Raw genomic sequence first — 23,651 nt, 5'->3', positions numbered from 1 at the left:
TTAAAAGAATGTATTTTTTCTGACTAATTCATTAAAGTCTTGTTTCACTTGTTTGTTTCTCGGGGTATAGATAAATGGATTTAGCATGGGGGAGATGGAAGTTGTTAATATTGACACACCCTTATTAATTTCCATTTCATCTTTTCCTGAATTTTTGATATAGATAAATATACAGCCTCCATAAGTAATGGAAACACAATCATGTGGGAAGAACAGGTGGAAAATGCCTTTTTCCATTGCTGGGCAGAGGGAAATTTTAGAATTGTTTGGATAATACTTAACATAGGACCAAACCACAAACATGAGAGTCATTATAAGGATTAATGCAGAACAGATGATAACAATCTTCTCCATGAACCATGTATCTGAGCATGTGATATTCAGGACAGGTTTAGCATCACATAAAAAGTGGTCAAGAACATTAGAGTCATAGAATTCCAAGCTCAGTTCCAAGCTAAATGGTGGGATCATGATCAACACAGTGGTCATCCAACGGCAGAAGATGAGTGTTTTGCAGACCCTGTGGTTCATGATGGTCATGTAATGCAGGGGTCTGCAGATGGCTGCATAACAACCGTAAGGCATGGCAGCCAAGAGAAAAAAGTCTGTTATTCCAAACAGGTCTTTAAAAAATAGTTGGCATACAAGCATTATAGGTAATGGTCCTATCACCTGATGATATACTGTACAAGAATCTAGGAGTGCAGGTAGAAGTGAATGAGATTATTAAGAAGGAAAAATTTTGGAGAAAAAAAATACATCACAGTTTTAAGGTGGGAATCGACCAATATGAGGATGTGGATGGCCAGGTTTCCAATTACACTCAACATGTAGGTGTTGAGTAGAAATATGAAAGTCAGAATCTGCAGCTGTGGGTCATCTATCAGTCCCCAGAGGATGAATGTGGTGACTGTTGTATGGTTTCTCATTCCTAGCTCCACACTTCCTCACAAACTGTGTGGAAATCTGAGAGAGAAGAAACTCAGAAGAGGGAAAAATATTCTTTTGAGATGGATTTCTGGCGACAAAACCAATGAATTTTATGTTGTGCTCATAATGCATATTTCAAGATTTTAAATGTGATACTCACTGTTTTCACTCCTTCCCTGTAAGTCCTAAATTTCTTAGAGTAGCATTCTATATTTCTTTTTTTTTTTCTCCTCCCCTTTAGTTTTTCACCTGGTCTTATTATATGTGTGCCCTTAATACCTTCCTCATTTATTCCTTTTCTTATCTCACAACATTAATTCACTTAGGTTGCCTTATATCAGTGTTGAAATATTTCAAACACATACTCACATACTCAAAATATATATTTTTGGACCCCTATCCAGTCTTTTTAAACCAATACAAACAAAATTATTTTCAAGAAAGCCCAGATATGATGAATACATCCCAATGTTTTCTTGGAGCACAAAGATTTTAAAGTACTTGTAAATGACCTTTCCATGCTAGATCTTTCCTTGAACCATTTATATCATCTCTTATTTAGACACAGCTAAATTTCAGCTTTAATCAAGAGCTGTGATGATAGAGCACACTCTTGGGATTTGTATTTCAAGGGTATAAAACTGTAAGATTAATGAAATATTTTTGATCAATATGCATTTTATTCTGTGGGCAGAATGCTTATTCATCCTCAGAGATTTTATTAAATCTCTTTAACAGAGGACAAGAGAACTGGAGAATAATTGTGAGATTTTAGTGGTTCTAAATAAGGTTGGAGGTTCTGTGCCAGCCTCCACAGATATTAACACAAGCAAAGAAGGAAACTTGACAGATTTCTGGATTTCTTTCCCATATGGATATATAAGTAGAATATCAATAGGCAATACTTAGCTGTTTCTTGAACATAGATTAAAAAAAACTTGGAAAGCCTAATCACACTTTCCTGCTCTTAAGATTCACATGTGCATGTGCTAAGTCGCTTCAGTCATGTCCAGCTCTTTGTGACTCCGTTGACTAGCCTGCCAGGCTCCTCTGTACATGGAATTATCCAGGTAGGAATGCTGCAGTGGCTTGTCATTTCTTTCTCCAGGGGATCTTCCAGACCCAGGAACTGAATCAGCATCTCTTACATTTCCTGCATGAGGAGGCAGGTTCTTTACCACTAGCACCACCTGGGAAGCTCTAAGATTGACATAGATATATGTATTTTTTTAATTTATTTATTTTAGTTGGAAGCTAATTACTTTACAATGTATTGGTTTTGCCATACATCAACATGAATCCGCCACAGGTGTACACGTGTTCCCAATTCTGAAAACCCCTCCCACGTCCCTCCCCATACCATCCCTCTGGGTCATCCCAGTGCACCAGCCCCAAGCATCCTGTATCCTGCATCGAACAAGGACTGATGATTCATTTCTTATATGATATTATACATATTTCAATGCCATTCTCTCAAATCATCCCACCCTCTCCCTCTCCCACAGAGTCCAAAAGACTGTTCTATACATCTGTGTCTCTTTTGCTGTCTTGCATACAGGGTTATCATTACCATCTTTCTAAATTCCATATATATGCTTTAGTATACTGTATTGGTGTTTTTCTTTCTGGCTTAGTTCACTCTGTATAATTTGCTCCAGTTTCATCCACCTCATTAGAACTGATTCAAATGTATTCCTTTTAATGGCTGAGTAATACTCCATTGTGTATATGTACCACTGCTTTCTTATCCATTCATCTGCTGATGGACATCTAGGTTGCTTCCATGTCCTGGCTACTATGAACAGTGCTGCAATGAACATTGGGGTACACGTGTCTCTTTCCCTTCTGGTTTCCTCAGTGTGTATGCCCAGCAGTGGGATTGCTGGATCATAAGGCAGTTCTATTTCCAGTTTTTTAAGGAATCTCCACACTGTTCTCCATAGTGGCTGTTCTAGTTTGCATTCCCACCAACAGTGTAAGAGGGTTCCCTTTTCTCCACACCCTCTCCAGCATTTATTGCTTGTAGACTTTTGGATCACAGCCATTCTGACTGGCATGAAATGGTACCTCATTGTGGTTTTGATTTGCATTTATCTGATTATGAGTGATGTTGAGCATCTGTTTGTTAGCCATCTGTATGTCTTCTTTAGAGAAACGTCTATTTAGTTCTTTGACCCATTTTTTTATTGGGTCATTTATTTTTCTGGAATTGAGCTGTAGGAGTTGCTTGTATATTTTTGAGATTAGTTGTTTGTCAGTTTCTTCATTTGCTATTATTTTCTCCCATTCTGAAGGCTGCCTTTTCACCTTGCTTATAGTTTCTTTTGTTGTGCAGAAGCTTTTAATTTTAATTAGGTCCCATTTGACATAAATGACTTTTTTAATGCCCAGCACAGAAGAATTGATGCTTTTGAATTGTGGTTTTGGAGAAGGCTCTTGAAAATCTCTTGGACTACAAGGAAATCCAACAGTCCATTCTAAGGGAGATCAGTCATGGGTGTTCATTGGAGGGACTGATGTTGAACCTGAAATTCCAGTATTTTGGCCACCTGATTCAAAGAGGTGACTCATTTAAAAAGACCCTGATACTGGGAAAGAATGAAGGCAGGAGAAGAAGGGGACGACAGAGGATGAGATGGTTGGATGGCATCACTGACTCAATGGAGATGCGTTTGAGTAAACTCTGGGAATTGGTAATAGACAGGGAGGCCTGGCGTGCTGCAGTTCATGGAGCTGCAGAGTTGGACATGACTGTGTGACTGAACTGAACTGAACTGAAGCAGTGACATGGAGGTAAAGAATCTCAGATATCTCACAATTTTTCACAGTATGTCACAGGAATATGAAAGTGTCTTAAAACTTACACAGAGAACAACTGAACTTGAAGAGGAAAATGAACAAGAGGAACAAGAGGCATCACAGAGTGATGCATGCAAATAGGTAACTGAGAACCAGAAATATGATGGATGTCTCTGTATCTAATGGATACAGACATCCCTCTACTCCAATCACATCAAAGCTACAAGTGCCATAGAATTAATACAAATTTGGACAGAGAACAGCAACACAGATATACTGAGATGACGCCCTATAATGAATTTCAATAACACATCCCCTGATGGTTCAGTCAGTTAAGAATCTCCCTGCAGTACAGGAGGGGCTTCCCTGGTGGCTTAGCTGGTAAAGAATCTGCCGGAAATGCAGGAGACCTGGAATCAATCCCTTTGTTGGGAAGATCCCCTGGAGAAGGGAATGACTACCCACTCCAGTATTCTTGCCTGGAGAATTCCATGGACTGTATTGTTCAGGTGGTCACAAAGAGTGGGACGTGGCTGAGCGACTTTCACTTCATTTCACTTGCAGTTCAGGAGAGTCATGTTCATTCCCTGGGTGAGGAAATCCCCTGGAAAAGGAAATGGAAGCCCATTCCAGCATTCTTGCATGAGAAATCCCATAGATGAAGAGTCTGGTGGGCTACAGGTATAGGTTTGCAAGAGTTGGACACAACTTAATGACTAAATCACCACCACAAAGCAAGAAAGAAATAGAAATTAAGTTTATTTATTTATTTGCAGAAGGATTCACATTTATTGGTTCAAATACAGTATCTAACATTTCCTAAACATGCATTTCACACTAATTGGTCACATTTCCACAGGTAGTAAATTCACAAAAAAGGGCCCATTCCTTGCCAGATGGCAGGGTGGGATGTAGTAGAAGTCCTGGGTAGCAGAGCCGCCAACTATCACTTGGTCATGCAGGACTGATGCAGTCAGGTTGGCCGGCAGCCCTTGGCCAACCCTTTGGGGACATGGGCTCAGAGACATCTTGTTTACTCAACTCCTGTGCAGGACTGTGGGTAGAGGTGGGCCTCAGGTAGGTAGCCCAGGGGGAGGCCCATGGATGTGCATGTCACCAGAGCTCCTGAAGATGGTGTCATGGGAGGTGATGCTCCCTGTGCCCTGCATCATAGGATGGAAATGTCAGCCTCTTTAAGAGCGTGGCTAGTCCATGGCTGGGCAGGCAGGAAGGACTCCCCAGACACGACCCAGACATTACAATGTAGCCACAACCCCCTATCACAGGCCTGGGATGGCAACACAGACAAAAACACCCAACACCCCAGGGCAGGCAGGATTTCTTTCTCCACAGAGACATGTAAACAGAGCAGGAGCTACAATATTCTTTTCCCACAAGATTCCTCAGAAAGGAATAGACCAGGAGGTCTGTCACTCAAGAGATAGTTTTTGTTGTGTGTGTGTGTGTGTGTGTGTGTTTTGTTTTTGTTTTTTCATGTAAATCTGAGTCAACAACATTATCACTAAGACATTTCAGAGAAAGAAAACAATGGTCACCAAAGGACAAAAATAATCCTTTGGCTGGCAGGGCTGGCTCCAGGATTTGGAAGACTAACCTCCACCAGTAAGACAACTTTTTTATTGGACTTGAAGCAAGCTCTGGCCTGATTCATAGCTTCCCTTTAAGCCTGCAACTGATCCCTGAGCAGGCTGTAGCCCATTGAGGGGTGCAGGCCCAGAGAAGAGAGGCCAGATGTGGTACTGGATTAGGCAGAGGGACCAGGCATCATGTGAGTCGGTAGAGGCAGGATCATGGTGGCTCATCTTACAGGGCAGCCTGAAGTCTTCAAGTCTCAAGGGAGCCCAGCTCTGGTCAAAGAGGAAGCCCCAGCAGAGTCTGCAGGGCCCCTGCCTCTGAGGAAACAGTCCAGGTCTGGCTCCTTAGCCCAGAAAAGAAGCCATTGCTTGTGGTAGCCAGGAGAAGGGTTTCTGGGACCCTGTAACTAAATACACATCCTGACCTGTGGCCCTAGAAACCCTTGTCTCGAGGCTAACCAGTTTCCAGCACCTGATGGAATGATTGCCATTTCTTATCCTGAGACACTGATAAGACATCACTTCACAGACACTAGACATAGATGCTCCAAGCTGAAGGAAAAGGGGGGAATGATCAAATGCAAAAGCAAAGGGGAGTGCAAGGGGACTCTCATGGATCAAGTTGGGGAAAATAAGAGTGGTAGGTTTTTTGTTTAATTTTCTTTTTTTGTTTGTTTGTTTAACTTCAAAAAATCAGTAAAGAAAAATTTAAAGTCTAATAACAGGTTGGTCTAAAAAACTGTATTGCTTAAAACAATTTCAGAATTTTAAAAAGCAACAAGCAAGGAAGATATAGACTTGGAACCACTGCTCAACTTTCTGCCCTGCTGGGAGGCCAGTCTTTCTACTTTGGCCAACCTTGGACATGGCCTAGATGTTGCCCATACTGGGTTTGCTGTTTCCATCTGCCCCACTCCCCAGTAAACAGAGAACAAACAAACTAAAGTAGGAAATAGGCAGCAGAGCAAGGCAGCTAGCTCATAAAGCCCAGGGCTTTAAGGACCTGGTGACATACTGGCCACCGCAGGACTCCCTTCTGACAATGCGTGGCAGGTGAGAGGCAAGGTGCTGTGGAGTGGGTGACCGTCACGATGCCATGGAGACCCCTCAGTTTCCTCTATCCTTCCTCCTCTGGATCTGCTTTCCATCCCTGGCAGTTTGTCCATATCCTTGGGCATTGGGCCTGAGGGACTGGGTATTAAGTTTAATTTTTTTAAATATTTTATAAATTGAGCTTGTGTAACTAATTTGTAGTAATTAAACTCAAAAAAAAAAAAAAAAAAAAAACAGAACTACCAAATGAATAGTCCTACTTCTGGACAGGTATCCAAAAGAATTGGAAGCAATGTCTCAAAGAGATATTTGTACACCATGCTTACATATTCAATAACCCAAAGGTGGGAACAACCAAAATGTTCATCAATGAATGGATAAACAAAATGGGGTATATATTAATACATACAGTGGATTATTATTCACACTTAAAAAGTGAGGAAATCCTGTGTCATGTTACAGTGTGAAAAAACCTTGAGTACCTTATGCTTAGTGAAATAAGTGAGCCTCAGAACCACAGCAACTGTATGATTCCACTTATATGACGTATCTAAAGGACTCAAATTCATAGCAACAGAAAAGCAGAATGATGTTTACCAGGGCCTGATGGAAGGGAGTAAAGGACAGTTATTTAATGAGAGTTGTTGTTCAGTTGCTAAGTCATGCCCTACTCTTTGCAACCCCATGAACTGCAGTACACCAGGCTTCCCTGTCCTTCACTATCTCCGGGAGTTTGCTCAAACTCATGTCTATTGAATCAGTGATGCCATCCAACCATCTCATCCTCTGTTGACCTCTTCTGCCCCTGCCCTCAGTCTTTCTCAGCATCAGGATCTTTTCCAATGAATTGGCTTTTTGAATAAGGTGGCCAAAGTTTTGGACCTTCAGCTTTAGCATCAGTCCTTCCAATGAATATTCAGGGTTGAAGTCCTGTAGGATTGACTGGTTTGATCTCCTTGCAGTCCAAGGGACCCTCAGGAGTTTAATGAGAACAGAGTTTCAAATTTGAAGAATGTAAATTTCTGGAGATGTCTCATAACAGTGTGATAATACTTAACAGTACCAAACCATAAACTTATAAATGGTCAGGGCGGCAAATTTTATGTTATGTGTTTTGTATCCCAATAAGCAAATAAATAAATAAAGATTTTTATATTGGGCTTTTATGCAAGTTATTTCAAACAAAATAATATCAAAGTATCTAAAATTGGAATAAATATTGAAAATGGAGCTGTGTGGTAATAAATCTATATTGTTAGTTTGAAAAATTTGTCAAAAGATTAAAATGACTTTATTGCTATAATAAAATATAAAAAATGAAAGAATAATAAAAGTAATTTTTAAACTGAATCTCAAAACATTACAAATATTTAGAATTAAAGCATTTTATTTCTTTCTAAGAAAGGTTTGCACAGCACTTTAGTTATGAATCAATTCAAGTTTTAAATTCAAGTAAATAACACCCAGATTATTGACTTATGTATCATCACTGATCAAAGTTAGAGTCACTGTAGTCTTTTCTTCTTCTAAAGTCTGTTCTTTATTGTTTTCTAGGGAATTTATTCAACCATAACTTATTGAAAACCAATTTGAAGAGCAGCCCCAGGTGCCATTTCTACCTAGGATCCACCTGCATACTAGGGACAAAATAGCATATTGCAGACAAAATAGACAAGGTATTGTAAAACATAACATCAGTTGACTGGAATATATCATGTCTATGAAAAGGAGATAGCAAAAACGACTGATCCTGCCTCTGTCTAGTCACTGCACTATGTCTCTTTAGCTCGTTTCATCAATAAGTGATTCAATTTCTTTCCCTTAGGTCCTGGCTGGTCCTGTGACTAGTCTGATGAATAGAATGTGGTAGAAGGGATATTGAGTCTAAGCCTTTGGAGCTTTGGATGCTTCCATTCTCTTCCTTGGAGGCCCATGACCTTACCATGTGATCAAACATTGTCTAGAGGATAAAGCACCATCTGGAAGAGAGCTCAGTTATCTTAGTAATGACTCATTAAAGTACTAAAGTTGTGAATGAAGCCTAACCTGTCTGGCAAAACCCAGTCATGCATAATGAGAATCCTATGAATAAATCCAACCAAGATCAACTAATCTCTCCCCAGAGCAGCAGAGACACTCAGCTTACACAGAAAATGGTCAGTTGAACCACTGGTTTTTGGAGAGATTTATTATCTCATGCTAGATAACAGAGGCATACATGAGAGGTTCCAAACACAGTCCTAGAGTACATAAGAAGTCTAGAGAAGCACACAAGGAAGAGAATGCTTTTAAGAACTGACACCATGAGCATAGATGTCAAAATGAAAGATATAAAAGTTGAGAATATTCCAGTCTGCACCATTGAGGACTGGGGTCTAGAGGGAGAAATGTGAAAGATTATAAAACAAAATTAACCAAATGTAAAAAAAAAAAAAAAAAAAAACTTTAAGAAATATCTGTGAAGGTTACACATTTCATTCCTTAATTTTGAAGATTTTTTTTTCCCCTAATAATCTCATTGAAAATTTCTAATGGGCTCCTCTTCTATAAACAGAAACTTCTGTATACTTTGCTGGTTGTTTTGTTGATGTGTGTTTATATTTAGCTGAGATTTTCTCACTCCTTGTTGGCTTAATTTAGCTACATTATGGAATTGGATTTTATTGTATATTTCAGTAATTGTCCTGATTTGTCATCCTAAAGATCACTTTGTTGTCTTGACAGTTTCTCAGATCAATGCAGTCTAGATTGTCAGTTTGTGAAAGATTGTGTTCTTTCATTTTGGAGAAAATCTAGTGAATCTAAATTCTGAATTTGGGGAATTTAAAGTTTTCTTTTCCAAGCTAGTTTTTTCCAGGTTTCAAAGCTTGTATGTTTTCCTCTTCAGTGTTAAAATACACTTATTTTTTGTACTAGATTATCCTTATGGCAGAAAGTGAAGAGGAACTAAAAAGCCTCTTGATGAAAGTGAAAGAGGAGAGTGAAAAAGTTGGCTTAAAGGTCAGCATTCAGAAAACTAAGATCATGGCATCTGGTCCCATCACTTCATGGGAAATAGATGGGGAAACAGTGGAAACAGTGTCAGACTTTATTTTGGGGGGCTCCAAAATCACTGCAGATGGTGACTGCAGCCATGAAATTAAAAGATACTTACTCCTTGGAAGGAAACTTATGACCAACCTAGATAGCATATTCAAAAGCAGAGACATTACTTTGCCAACACAGGTCTGTCTAGTCAAGGCTGTGGTTTTTCCAGTGGTCATTTAGGGATGTGAGAGTTGGACTATGAAGAAAGCTGAGAGCTGAAGAATTGATACTTTTGAACTGTGGTGTTGGAGAAGACCCTTGAGAGTCCCTTGGACTGCAAGGAGATCCAGCCAGTCCATTCTAAAGGAGATCAGTCCTGAGTGTTCTTTGGAGGGAATGATGCTAAAGCTGAAACTCTGGTACTTTGGCCACCTCATGCGAAGAGTTGACTCATTGGAAAAGACTCTGATGCTGGAAGGGATTGGGGGCAGGAGGAAAAGGGGATGACAGAGGATGAGATGGCTGGATGGCATCACTGACTCGATGGACATGAGTTTGAATGAACTCTGGGAGTTGGTGATAGACAGGGAGGTCTGGCCTGCTGCGATTCATGGGGTCACAAAAAGTCGGATACGACTGAGTGACTGAACTGAACTGAACTGAACAGATTCTGGCTTTCTTAATTTTTAAAAATTATCTTGCTTCTGATTGACAATAAGACTAATATTTATGCTTTTTTCATGTTGTCATTTGGATATTTGAATTGCAAGAAGGTTTGAGGTATAGCACTTTGTTTTCATGTAAAGCCAATAATTCAATTTTTTTTGTTGTTGTTGTTCTGTTTTTAATCTAAAATAGTTTTTACACTCTTGTGAGACTAGTCTGAGTTGAGGCAAAGTCTCAATTTGGAGAAATGTCACTTTGGAAAAAGTTTACTTGCAATGACAAAGAAATGAATGATAAAATTGTATTCTTTATTCATTAATAATGATGCAATAAGTATTATAGTAGGAATACACTGAGTTCAAGGAAGAGATAAAAGAATTAATAATGTAAGATTAAACACATAAGGCCTGCTGTATCATGATAAACTTAATTCTCAGTTTTGACATTCCTTTACTTCTCTGAGATCAATAAAATTCCTTTAAATAAGGCTGTAAAAGCTTGTTTCAGTTGCTTGTTCTTCATGGTTTAAAAAAAGTGAAAAGTCAAAGTGTTAGTTGCTCAATCATGTCCAACTCTTTGCAACCCTATGGCATAAACCCAGGCAAATATTCTAATTTGAAGGAAATTCTAAAATGCTCTACATAAGTACCAGAAAGATATTCAAAAGGTATGCTACTCAGAAGCTAAAACTGGGAAGGTGAAAACAGTTCTCTCTTATAGAAGAAAATATTCTCCCTTGAACATGAGAGCCACACCCATCATTAACTTTAGAATGCTTAAGCCTGTTTGGTTAAGCTAGGGTATCTGGTGATTACTATAAAAATAGCTATCCTCTACTCCTGATACTCTTCCATGAGGAGGTACAGCTTATTCATGTATAATTTTCAAAAAATTAAGAAATTTGACTCATACAATTAGTAAATGAACACAAACAAAAGTTTGTAATCAACTGGACAATGGAACCAGTAGAATGGTAAAGCTGCTTCAAAGAAGCATTCATAAGATAAAGGCTTGTGACTCCTGAAATTTTTTTCTAATGGATACTAAACTGGTTAAGTCACATAGAGCTATAACAGAGTAATCTTTGTATGATCTTTTCTTGGGACAAAAATCTACAAGATAACATGTAATCTGGTTTCAAAACTAAGCAAATAGTGAAAAGCAAAGTCAAATGGAAGTATACTTTCCAATTTAATTAAGTACTTCTTCAACTTGTTGAGTCCAACATTGTGAGGACATGCATTGATTCTCCTGCTTCAGTTCCAAGATTATAAAATGTTTTTCTCAATATTTAATTTGTGTAGTATTTCTAACCTTTTTAAACCTTATCTTTTCCCTTTAGTGCGAATACTATACTATGAAGAAAAATTACAATGCAAGTCTGTACTCATTAACATGGAAAATAGTCACTTTTTTGACTTGTAACTATGTATATTACTTTCATGTATACTTACACATTTTTCTAAGAGTTGAAGAGGAGCCAGAATTATGTCTTTCCATCAGACAATTGTTATGCTCTTGGAATATGTCCAGTAAGGTTGTTGCATCTTATTATCTCCAAGGACATGGTTTCCAGTGATGCCACTGTTAGCTTCTGCCAATATTCAGTTCATATTATATTCATTAGTCATGTTAAAACTTTGGTCACAAGGGCCCTTTATTTATTTACACAGAGGACCTCTGCTCATCTATAAGATATTGGGACAATAAAACATTCGTTTTACTTCATTGTGAAAAATCTTTCTTTGTCCAGAGAATTCAGAAATTATCTCTTTCAAAATCTTCTAAAAATAATCTTACATTTCTCAGAAATTTAAAATAAATGTGTTTTTCTTTCAGGATTGTGATGTAAGTTTTTTTCCTAGACTTAAATTGGAATAGGATCTCTGAAGAGTGTCCAGTGTTAGTCAGTGTTAGTGACTCAGTCGTGTCTGATGCTTTGTGACCCCATGGACTGAAGCCTATCAGGCTCCTCTGTCCTAGAATTCTCTAGGCAAGAATATTGGAGTGGGTAGATATTCCCTTTTCCAGAGGCTCTTCCCAATCCAGGTACTGAACCGGGATCTCCTGCATTGCAGGCAGATGCTTTACTGTCTGAGCCACCAGGGAAGCCTAAAGAGCATCCATGTCTGCTAAATCAACTGAAAACTCAGATAATCATCTCTGTTCCCCAAAATGTTGTGAGAATGTGGATGGGTTCATGAAAGAGTTACTTATGAATGTACTGACTTCACTTATACATTCAGTTTCATCTTGGGACTAGAAGAATTTCATATTCAACTAAAGGTATGATTGTCTTTCATAAGAGTAAGTATTTTCTTTTTTGGTAATATCAGTTTTTCTCTTCCTTCCCATTCTATTTACTTCATATCTATAAAATATCAGATTTATGTTTAAAGATAAAGCAATAATTAATTTGGATATCTCAAGAAAAGAAAATAATCCTGTCTGATATTATTTTTTTCTAGAAAATTAACATGTGAAGGGATTAGACTCACTGGAGGTATTTATTACACCCATCAATTGAGACATGGGTTCATTCCTGTTTAGTATTTTTAAGTTCAGGAGTAGATTTGTACCAATCACATAATAAGTTTTCAAGAAATCTGTCTTGAATAATTAATGTGTACTCACTCGAACAGAATAATTGAAGGGACAATCAGAAGTGATGTGTTTGATAGTGTCACTGTCACTAATCAATATTTATACCAAGATATAACTATTTTATTCTTCATTAGAATACCAGATATCTGCAATGTTGTCATCAGTGATTACTGAGCTATTACATGTAAGTAATCATGGAAGTAAACAGGAAATATCAATTTTCTGTTAAATAGGAAATACACCTGAATTAAAACACTTCATCAACATTCATTAACATCTAGATATGACAGAAGAGAATTGTGGATGTGATGAGTTAATTAGAATGGGAGAGTTTTAAAAATTGGATACTGCTTTGAGTTTCGTTGCCACAGTGAAATCTCAAGGGCTTATGAATTTTCTAGCTTTGTTTCAGAAGTGTCACTTTCTATGGGATCTTATCTAAAAGGGTGTCAGAATATCAGATGAGTATTTCTCCCGAGCCTGGACCAGTACTTCTTTCTTTTGATGGTACCAATACACCTATAGGTACTTTCCTAAATGTAGAAGATAGATGCTGTCAGTTGTTTTGGTCTCAATGGAAAAACTTACCTAAATTAACAAAACACACACACACAAAAAAAAACACATTCAGTTTTTTTATGGGTGTAATTTATAGCAAATAAGTGAAAGCCATTTATATAACTAATGATGTTCTCCATGGGAAATCCTTTTCTACCTCAGCATGGAGGAAAGTAAGAAAGCTTGTGATATTTACAAATGGAAATATCTTCCCATGCTATTAATAAATAAATTGTGGCTGAGAAAGAAATGTTGAACACCTAGTACATTCTATGCAGAACTGCAGAGTTGGTAACTCTGGCATTAATTACCTGTTAACAGAACATTGCACATACCCAGTCACCAAAATTCTCCTGCTTCATGGAGAATGCAGAAAAGAAAATCCATTTGTCACAGTGGCCATTGCTTAGCACTCAGATGCATTAACATAACTTCTGAGTAATTTGGGGGTCAAATAAAAGAATATGAGAACAGAGAGGAACATTAAAAAGAGAAAGAGTTAGAGGTTGAGGCTTTAATTTGCTTTCTGCCAAAGTCTCTGTGTGGATTATAGAATGAATGCTTAAAACATTTTTTTGAACTAGAGGTTATTTAGTAAACTGAGACTAAAAGGAGCAAAGTGGAATAAGAATTCAGGCAGTCTAATTCTAGAAACTGCAAAAAGCACAGGAAGTTTACTTTTAAAAAGTAAACTTTTACTTTTTAGTCCATAGGAAAGCAATACGGGGATTTGGGGTCATGTTTCCATAACATTAAATTTAGTCTCAAATGTCAGTGCAGTTTTTTTTTTTTTTCCTGACTAACTTTAATAGAAAAAAAAATCTTCTTTCTAAATGCTATTTAAAACAGTTTTGTTATTTAATTATTAAAGTTATGTTGACTTACATTATTTAAAATAGTTTTAAAATTATAACTTGTTCTTGGTCTATAAAGGCAAAAATAAAATTCACTCTTTGATTATTTCTATAAACTTTGGATGAACAGTGACTGTGCCCTTGGCAATAAGATGCTGATGAGGACATAATGCTTAAAATTAAATTTACCAACAAGGCTGGAAATCTAGTCATATAAGCTGCTGTAAGATAATCATATATAAGTTAAATAAGCAGGGTGATAATATACAGCCTTGACATACTCCTTTTCCTATTTGGAACAAGTCTGTTGTTCCGTGTTCTGTTCTAACTGTTGCTTCCTGACCTGCATAAGGATTTCTCAAGAGGCAGGTCAGGTGGTCTGGTATTCCCATCTCTTTCAGAATTTTCCATTTTATTGTGATCCACACAATGAAAGGCTTTGGCATAGTCAATAAAGCAGTAATAGATGTTTTTCTGGAACTCTCTTGCTTTTTCCATGATCCAGCAGATGTTGGCAATTTTATCTCTGGTTCTTCTGCCTTTTCTAAAACCAGCTTGAACATCAAGCAGTTCACGGTTCGCTTATTGCTGAAGCTTGGCTTGGAGAATTTTGAGCATTACTTTACTAGCATGTGAGATGAATGCAATTGTGCGGTAGTTTGAGCATTCTTTGGCATTACCTTTCTTTGGGATTGGAATGAAAACTGACCTTTTCCAGTCCTGTGGCCACTGCTGAGTTTTCCAAATTTGCTGGCATATTGAGTGCAGCACTTTCAGAGCATCATCTTTCAGGATTTGAAATAGCTCAACTGGAATTCCATCACTTCCACTAGCTTTGTTCATAGTGATGCTTTCTAAGGCCCACTTGACTTCACATTCCAGGATGTCTGCCTCTAGGTCAGTGATCACACCATCGTGATTATCTGGGTAGTGAAGATCTTTTTTGTACAGTTCTTCTGTGTATTCTTGCCACCTCTTCTTAATATCTTCTGCTTCTGTTAGGTCCATAACATTTCTGTCCTTTATCGAGCCCATCTTTGCATGAAATGTCCCCTTGGTATCTCTGATTTTCTTGAAGAGATCTCTAGTGCTTCCCATTTTGTTGTTTTCCTCTTTCTTTGCATTGATCACTGAGGAAGGCTTTCTTATCTATTCTTGCTATTCTTTGTGACTCTGCATTCAGGTGCTTATATCTTTCCTTTTCTCCTTTGCTTTTTGCTTCTCTTCTTTTCACAGCTATTTGTAAGGCCTCCCCAGACAGCCATTTTGCTTTTTTGCATTTATTTTCTGTGGGGATGGTCTTGATCCCTGTCTCCTGTACAATGTCATGAATCTCCATCTATAGTTCATCAGGCACTCTCTCTATCAGATCTAGGCCCTTAAATCTGTTTCTCACTTTCACTGTGTAATCATAAGGGATTTGATTTAGGTCATACCTGAATGGTCTAGTGGTTTTCCCTACTTTCTTCAATTTAAGTCTGAATTTGATAATAAGGAGTTCATGATCTGAGCCACAGTCAGCTCCTGGTCTTGTTTTGTTGACTGTATAGAGCTTCTCCATCTTTGGCTGCAAAGAATATAATCAATCTGATTTCGGTGTTGAGCATCTGGGGATGTCCATGTGTACAGTCATCTCTTGTGTTGTTGAAAGAGGATGTTTGCTATGACCAGTGCATTTTCTTGGCAAAACTCTATTAGTCTTTGCCCTGCTTTATTCCATATTCCAAGGCCAAATTTGCCTGTTACTCCAGGTGTTTCTTGACTTCCTACTTTTGCATTCCAGTCACCTGTAATGAAAAGGACATCTTCTAAAGGGTCTTGTAGGTCTTCATAGAACCATTCAACTTCAGCTTCTTCAGTGTTACTGGTTGGGGCATAGACTTGGATTACTGTGATATTGAATGGTTTGCCTTGGAAATGAACAGAGATCATTCTGTCGTTTTTGAGATTGCATCCAAGTACTGCATTACAGACTCTTCTGTTGACAATGATGGCTACTCCATTTCTTCTGAGGGATTCCTGCCCACAGTAGTAGATATAATGGGCATCTGAGTTAAATTCACCCATTTCAGTCCATTTTAGTTCACTGATTCCTAGAATGTAAAGAAACACAAGCTGGAATCTAGATTGCCAGGAGAAATATCAATAACCTCAGATATGCAGATGACACCACCCTTAGGGCAGAAAGTGAAGAGGAACTAAAAAGCCTCTTGATGAAAGTGAAAGTGGAGAATGAAAAACTTGGCTTAAAGCTCAACATTCAGAAAATAAAGATCATGGCATCCGGTCCCATCACTTCATGGGAAATAGATGGGGAAACAGTGGAAACAGTGTCAGACTTTATTTTTTGGGGCTCCAAAATCACTGCAGATGGTGACTGCACCCATGAAATTAAAAGACACTTACTCCTTGGGAAGGAAAATTATGACCAACCTAGATAACATATTGAAAAGCAGAGACATTACTTTGCCAACAAAGGTCCGTCTAGTCAAGGCTATGGTTTTTCCTGTGGTCATGTATGGATGTGAGAGTTGGACTGTGAAGAAGGCTGAGCACCGAAGAATTGATGCTTTTGAACTATGGTTTTGGAGAAGACTCTTGAGAGTCCCTTGGACTGCAAGGAAGACTCTTGAGAGTCCCTTGGACTGCAAGGAGATCCAACCAGTGCATTCTGAAGGAGATCAGCCCTGGGATTTCTTTGGAAGGAATGATGGGAAAGCTGAAACTCCAGTACTTTGGCCACCTCATGTGAAGAGTTGACTCATTGGAAAAGACTCTAATGCTGGAGGGATTGGGGGCAGGAGGAGAAGGGGACGACAGAGGATGAGATGGCTTGATGGCATCACTGACTCGATGGACGTGAGTCTGAGTGAACTCCGCGAGCTGGTGATGGACAGGGAGGCCTGGTGTGCTGTTATTCATGGGGTCGCGAAGAGTTGGACATGACTGAGCGACTGAACTGAACTGAAGATAATCATAGGTTACAGTGGGAAGAGTTACAGGAAAGATTAACTCCATTTTGAAGTATTAGACATGGATTGCTGGTAGAAATGGTCTCCAAATAAAAATTCAGGAAAAAAGAAAGAGGAGACTGGAGAGAGTTCAAATAGAGACATCATTAAGGAGAGAAGGACTAGCACATGGGAATTTCCACAGGGAATTTAAGCATAGCCTTTTGTGAAACGTACAACTAGATAAGTTTGATGAAAAGAAAAAAAGGAGACATAAATTAGTTGCCTGATGCTGTAGACTGACCTGTTTATCATTACGGTGTATTATATCTTGATAGTGTCCAGAATCATTATACTGGTGGGATAGGGCAAGAAATTAGGTAAATTGTATGATTTGCTACTGGAAATATCAGAAAGATTCTCATACACTTAAATTTTATTATGAGGCCAAAAGAGATTGATTGATAGGATTAATGTTACAGTAGTAATTTGATAGTGAATATATATAAGAATATATACATATATAACTATCTTGTTCCTCATCAAGCATTTACCTGTTAGCTTTCACATCTATTGAGATTTTCTAACTCTATCGTTATGTCTATGCTTTTTAGTTCATACATGACTATGAACTAGTTTTCCTTTATATATTCATTCACTTTTACATCAAGCATTTTTATCTTATTCTATGAAAAATAAAACACTGCTTTATTTATCATGTGATTGTCAATTCAACTGGATTTTATGTATTCATTCCTAGATGTATTCAACTGGAACCCTTTTAAACTTGTGCATTCCATTTCTCTCCCTTGAATCTTGTTTGGTCCTGTGACTAGTCTGGTGAATAGAATGTGGTAGAGACATTGAGTCTAAGACTCTGGATTGTTGCATGATTCTATTCTCTTCCTTGGAGCCCCATGATCTTCCCAAAATACTATCTAGAGAATAAAGCACCATCTAGAAGAGATCTCAGTTATCTTAGTAAGGAGTCATTAAACTACTAAAATTGTGAATGAAGCCTAACTAGATAAGAAGACTTGGGCATCCTTAACGACAATCCTATGAACCCAGCCTAGATCAGCTGATGTCTGCTAAAATTGGCAGAAACACCCAGTGACACAGAAACTCAAGTTTAAAACCACTGATCTGGGAATGATTTGTTATTTCATAGTAAATAACTGCAGAATGTGATAGGTGCACATGTGAGGGACTCCAAACAGACAGCTAGGAAAGGGTGCAGGGAAGGAAATCTTTGTAAGAGGAGACACCTAGAACACAGGTCTATAAATGAAAGTCAAAAACATTCCAGTCTGGACGATTGAAGTTTTTGGTGAGAAATGCAAAATTTAGTAAGGTAAAAAATAACCAAATGTAGGACATCTTTCTTTGAGAAATAGTGAAGATTATACCTTCCATTTTTTCAATGTTAAAGATGATCTTTGAGAAATAGTGAAGATTATACCTTCTGTTTTTTCAATGTTAAAGATGATCTTTGAGAGGACAATATGCCTTCATATTGGATTTCTTGTATAGCCCAAGGCTTCCTTGTATTTTGCTTGTTTAATTCTCTTTAAGTCTAGAACTGTATTTTGCTGAGATTTATTGGCTCTTGTTGGTTTAATTTAGCCATATTTATGACTTGCATTGTATTATGTATTCAGCATTAGACTTTCTTTATCAACATAAAGATTACTTTATTGCCTCAGCAGAGTTTATCAGATCATTGCTACCTTGATAATGAATTAATGTAGAGGCAGTGCTTTTCACTTTAGAGAGAATTTAGTGAATCTAAACTTTAAATCTTCGGGCTTTCATGTTTCTTTTACAGGGTATATGTGAATCTCCAGGTTTCTAAACTCATATATTTTCCCCTTCTGTGTTAAAACCCATTCCTTTTTGCTCAAATTAACTCATTATTGTTTTCAATAATTAATTCCTGCTTAAGAGTGATTGAAATCATATTTACGTCTTTTGAATGTCTGTACTAGAAAAAAACAATGAATACTATCACTCTATTATTTTCCTATCAATTCAAGAATTCAGTATTTTTTTCACATAAGATTTAATAGTTGATCAGAACCAAGATAGAGTTTAGGACAGCCCATATTCCTAAAAATCTATTTTCATGTTCTCTTGATATGATTCATCATCTTGAAGAAAGGTTATTTTCAACAAGGGTTGAAATGACCTACCATGCTTATTTCAGCAAGCTTTGAAAAGATTATTTGGGGTCCAAGATTCAGCAATAACTATAAAAGCATGTTACTATTTCTAGACAATAGACCAGAGTATAGTTAAGAAATGAAGATTGTGACCTTAAGGCCCACTGCTCTTTTTAAGTTTATATATTTATGCTTTTCTTCAACATTGCTTTACTTCTTTGACATCAATGAAATTCTGTTGATTAAATCTGTAAAAGCTTGTTTCACTTGCTTGTTCCTCAGTGTATAAATGAATGGGTTTAACATGGGGGCAACTGAAGTAGTAATCACTGACACACACTTATTAATTGTCACTTCATCCTTTGCTGAAGGTTTGACATAGATGAAAATACAACTGCCACAGGTGATATAAACCACAATCATGTGAGAAGAACGGGTAGAAAAGGCCTTCATCTTTTGCTGGGTAGAAGGGAGGTTTATGATGGTCCTGGTGATGTGCATATAAGATATAACTACACACAGAAATGTCAAGATGTCAGTCAACACAGCAAGGACAACAGCCTTCTGTTCTATGAACCATGTGTCTGAACAAGACATCTTTAGCACAGGAGAAGCATCACAGACAAAATGATCAATGACATGATAGTCACAGAATTCCAGATTTAAGCTCAGGCAAAGTGGTGGGAATATAACCAGACAACCTGCTATCCAACAGCAACAAACAAATCTTCCACAGACTCTGCTGCCCATGATGGCTGCATAATGTAAGGGTTTGCAGATGGCCACATAGCCATCATAGGATATGATTGCCAGGAGAAAAAATATTTTTGCTTCGAAAAGAATGACAAAAAGTAATTGAGCAGCACAAGCATTATAGGAAATAGTCTTGTCCCCAGTTGATAAGCTGTATAAGAATCTGGGAATGAGGCTGTAATTAATAAGATTTTGAAAAAGAATAAGCATTTAAGGAAAAACTACATGGCAGTTTTAAGGCGAGAATCTACTAAAGTGAGTATAAGGATGGTCAGGTTCCCAGTATACTCAATGTATAGGAAACAAACAGAAACATAAAAATCAGAACCTGCATTGGAGGATCATCTGTCAGTCCCAGGAGTATGAATGTAGATAATGTACAGTTTCTCACTGCTGACTTGTGCTTCTCCTCAAACTCCTCAGAAATTCAAGTGACATTGAACTGAGAAAACCTATATGAAATCATGAGGCCATGGCCACTGGTTAAAATAAAATCCAATCAAGTCAATGAATAGTCATTTTCCTCTTTGATGTGTCAGTGACCTGCCAAAACTTTGGAATTTTCAGGTTTTTTTGATGTGCATTACAGAAATCCTCCAGATCATGTTTTTCTGGAATAAGTTTGCACTAGAGTCCATATTTTCATACCCCCCCCATATGCTCTCTAATCTCTATTTTTCAATTAATCTAAACTCTGTGCTCTATTGTCTGAAATGTATTTAGCTATATAATTAGAAAGGATCATCCATATGATATGATTTTGTGGGTTTTCTAATGACCTTTTGCTCCAAATAATTCTTCACTACTCACAGGTTCAAGTGAGCTTGCAAGCTGCTTAAAGTGTGGGTCCCTGTTAAATGCAAATCAATGGCTGAGACTGATATTTTATACAGAGCCTGGAGGCCAAGTGTGCAGTATTTGAATGTTTGTTGTTAATCTAATGAAAAAAGAGTTATTTCATTTTATTTTTGATATCAGGATTATCATGCAAATAACCCACATTGCTTTCCAGTTTTGCTATTTATCTTGAAGCTTCTACATCAGTGTCTGACTTTCCCTGCATTTCACTGTAATAGAACACAATGTTTGATAAGTACTACATAAACAAATTACCTGCCTCAATATTGAGTAAATTAGTATCAGTGAAAAAACCCTGAAGAATTTAACCTCAATTGATTGTACTTCCAAAGTCATGAAAGACATGGGAGACAGGATGAAACACAGGTTGGAGGAGACCAAGGACACATGACAACTCTGTTTCAAGTAGTAACTTGAATCGTGCAACAGAAAATTGACATTAGTGGATAAAGTGGGAAAATCCAAATCAAATTTATATTTGATTTAATTATTTTAATATTATTATTTTATTTTTTCAATTAATCCTCCTCTCCACTCAGACCCTTCAAGCCAGAGCCACAAAGCTTCTCTTTCCAATGCCTCTAGGGACTCTCAGTGAGCAATGAGGTTGGCCAGCAGGTTGTACATGCTCAGTCCCCAGGCATCAGTTTCTCCGATAGGGATCTAGCATGTGGCTCCATTGCTACAGCCCTGGTCTGGGCACCTAGAGAGTGAGGGACTTGCTGTGGAGATGGTGGAATCTTTGCTGTCTGCCCACGACCTGGACCCATCCTTACATCTGTAAGTTATTAGTTATTAGTATTTGTATACAGTGTTAATTCCTCAGTATTAATAATTCCATTAAGATTATGCAAACTGCTACTATTAGGGAGAGATGGGTGAAGGATATCTGGGAACTGTCTGTGCTATATTTTCAGTTCTTCTGTAAGTAAAAAGTTATTTCATAATGAAAAACTGACAAAACAGGAATAAAAAAGAAAGAAAATGGGTAAAGCACCAGCAATCATTGAGCACTTTCCATATGCCAGGCAGTAGGCTGAGGCAAGTCTTTACATGGATTATTTGTCTGGAATAATACATCCTCTCTTCCAATCGTTTGTTCTTCTTTAGCTGTATTTTGGCTGATGTCCATTTTATTCTATCTATAAGTATATAGGATATCATTTGAAATGAATTTTGACAGTTAAAGCTGTGGATTAATATTAATCAGCAATATCTGAATTGCATGGATCCTGTCTATACCTAAAAGCCAAACTTATAATGTCAACTAATAAGACCCAACTAATAAGACTCCAAAATTGGAGATTTTGACCCCCTAATAGTACACTCTTGTGATGAGGAAGTCCTCCTTTAGAAAGAAATGTTACCTATGAAACAGATCTTCAAAGTGCTTTCACCACAGGGGAACATTCACTTTACACACCAAAAGAGCATCTACAAGTTTGAGTGGAGTCTGTTTCATGATATGACTCTGTTCATTACCAGCTTCCCACCCCTACTCTTTCCTTCACTAGACTGATATGGAACTTGTAGGTTTTTCAACTTTTGGCTTAGAATCACTTCCTGCAAGAAAAAAAAAAAAAATCTTGAAAATTCATTGTGTAAGTTATTTGACTCTCTTTTTTGCCCCTCTAGATCACTATGCTTAAGTCTTTGTTACCACTAAATATGTGACTGTAACTTTATTGATATTGGATTATGTCTTGTTCATTGAGAATCCACAGCAGCTAGCCCTATTTAGGAAAAGGCAATGGCACCCTACTCCAGTACTCTTGCCTGGAAAATCCCATGGACGGAGGAGCCTGGTGGGCTGCAGTCGTGTAGTCGCTGTGAGTTGGACACGACTGAGCGACTTCACTTTCACTTTTCAGTTTCACGCACTGGAGAAGGAAATGGCAATCCACTCCACTGTTATTGCCTGGAGAATCCCAGGGATGGCGGAGCCTGGTGGGCTGCTCTCTATGGGGTCACACAGAGTCGGACACAACTGAAGTGACTTAGCAGCAGCAGCAGCAGCAGCAGCAGCAATGGCACCCCACTCCAGTATTCTTGCCCGGAAAATCCCATGGATGGAGGAGCCTGGTAGGCTGCAGTCCATGGGGTCGCAAAGAGTCCGACACGACTGAGCAACTTCACTTTCACTTTTCAGTTTCATGCATTGAAGAAGAAAATGGCAACCCACTCTAGTGTTCTTGCCTGCAAAATCCCAGGGACGGAGGAACCTGGTGGGCTGCTGTCTGTGGGGTCTCACAGAGTCGGACACAAGCCCTATTTAAAGTTTGTCAAGAGCTCAATAAATATATTTGTTGTAAAATTAATAAATTTTATATGTACAGTTGTGACTCAGAATAAGCAGTTTATCAGTTAGTGAAATTTCCGTTCTCTTTTTGGTCCATTTTTTAACAGAAGTATGTAATCCCAAGATGGTTCCCCAATTTTTTCCTAAAAACAGTCAATTGAATTCTTCTGTGTTTTAGCTTCATTGAAGTATAAATGATATTAAAATGTACAGTCATTATATATGCCATATATAATCTCTGTTGTCAATTCCACTTCATTTTAAAAATGAGATCTTTAAGATATTAAAATAATTATTAATAATTAATTAATAAACTTATTAAATTAAAAAAAATAATAATAAAATAAATAAAATAATTATTTACTTTCTGGCAGTACACAAAATGCTACCTGATATACCTAGTCCTAGACCAAAAAAAGGTTATTTAAAATTTTTTTTGATCAAAAAATATTATATATGTTGCATTCTCTGATTACTCAGGGCTTCCCAGGTGGCTCATTGGTAAAGAATCTGCCTCCAATGAAAGAGACTCAAGAGAAGCA

The 23,651-nt window shown here is 37.7% G+C and overlaps 2 pseudogenes; both read right to left on the bottom strand.

Moving 5' to 3' along the window:
• On the bottom strand, positions 1-955 carry LOC147372127 (olfactory receptor 6C2-like; annotated as a pseudogene).
• An 18,430-nt stretch (positions 956-19,385) lies between these two features.
• LOC147372126 (olfactory receptor 6C2-like) lies at positions 19,386-20,301 on the bottom strand (annotated as a pseudogene).
• Positions 20,302-23,651: the final 3,350 nt, after the last annotated feature.

This window comes from Bos grunniens, chromosome 5 (assembly GCF_055505025.1).
Source record: "Bos grunniens cultivar Pamir isolate PY7600 chromosome 5, Bosgru_T2T1.0, whole genome shotgun sequence".
NCBI lineage: Eukaryota > Metazoa > Chordata > Mammalia > Artiodactyla > Bovidae > Bos > Bos grunniens.
Note: the sequence above shows the minus strand (reverse complement) of the source record. Positions and strands in the feature narration are given on the sequence as shown.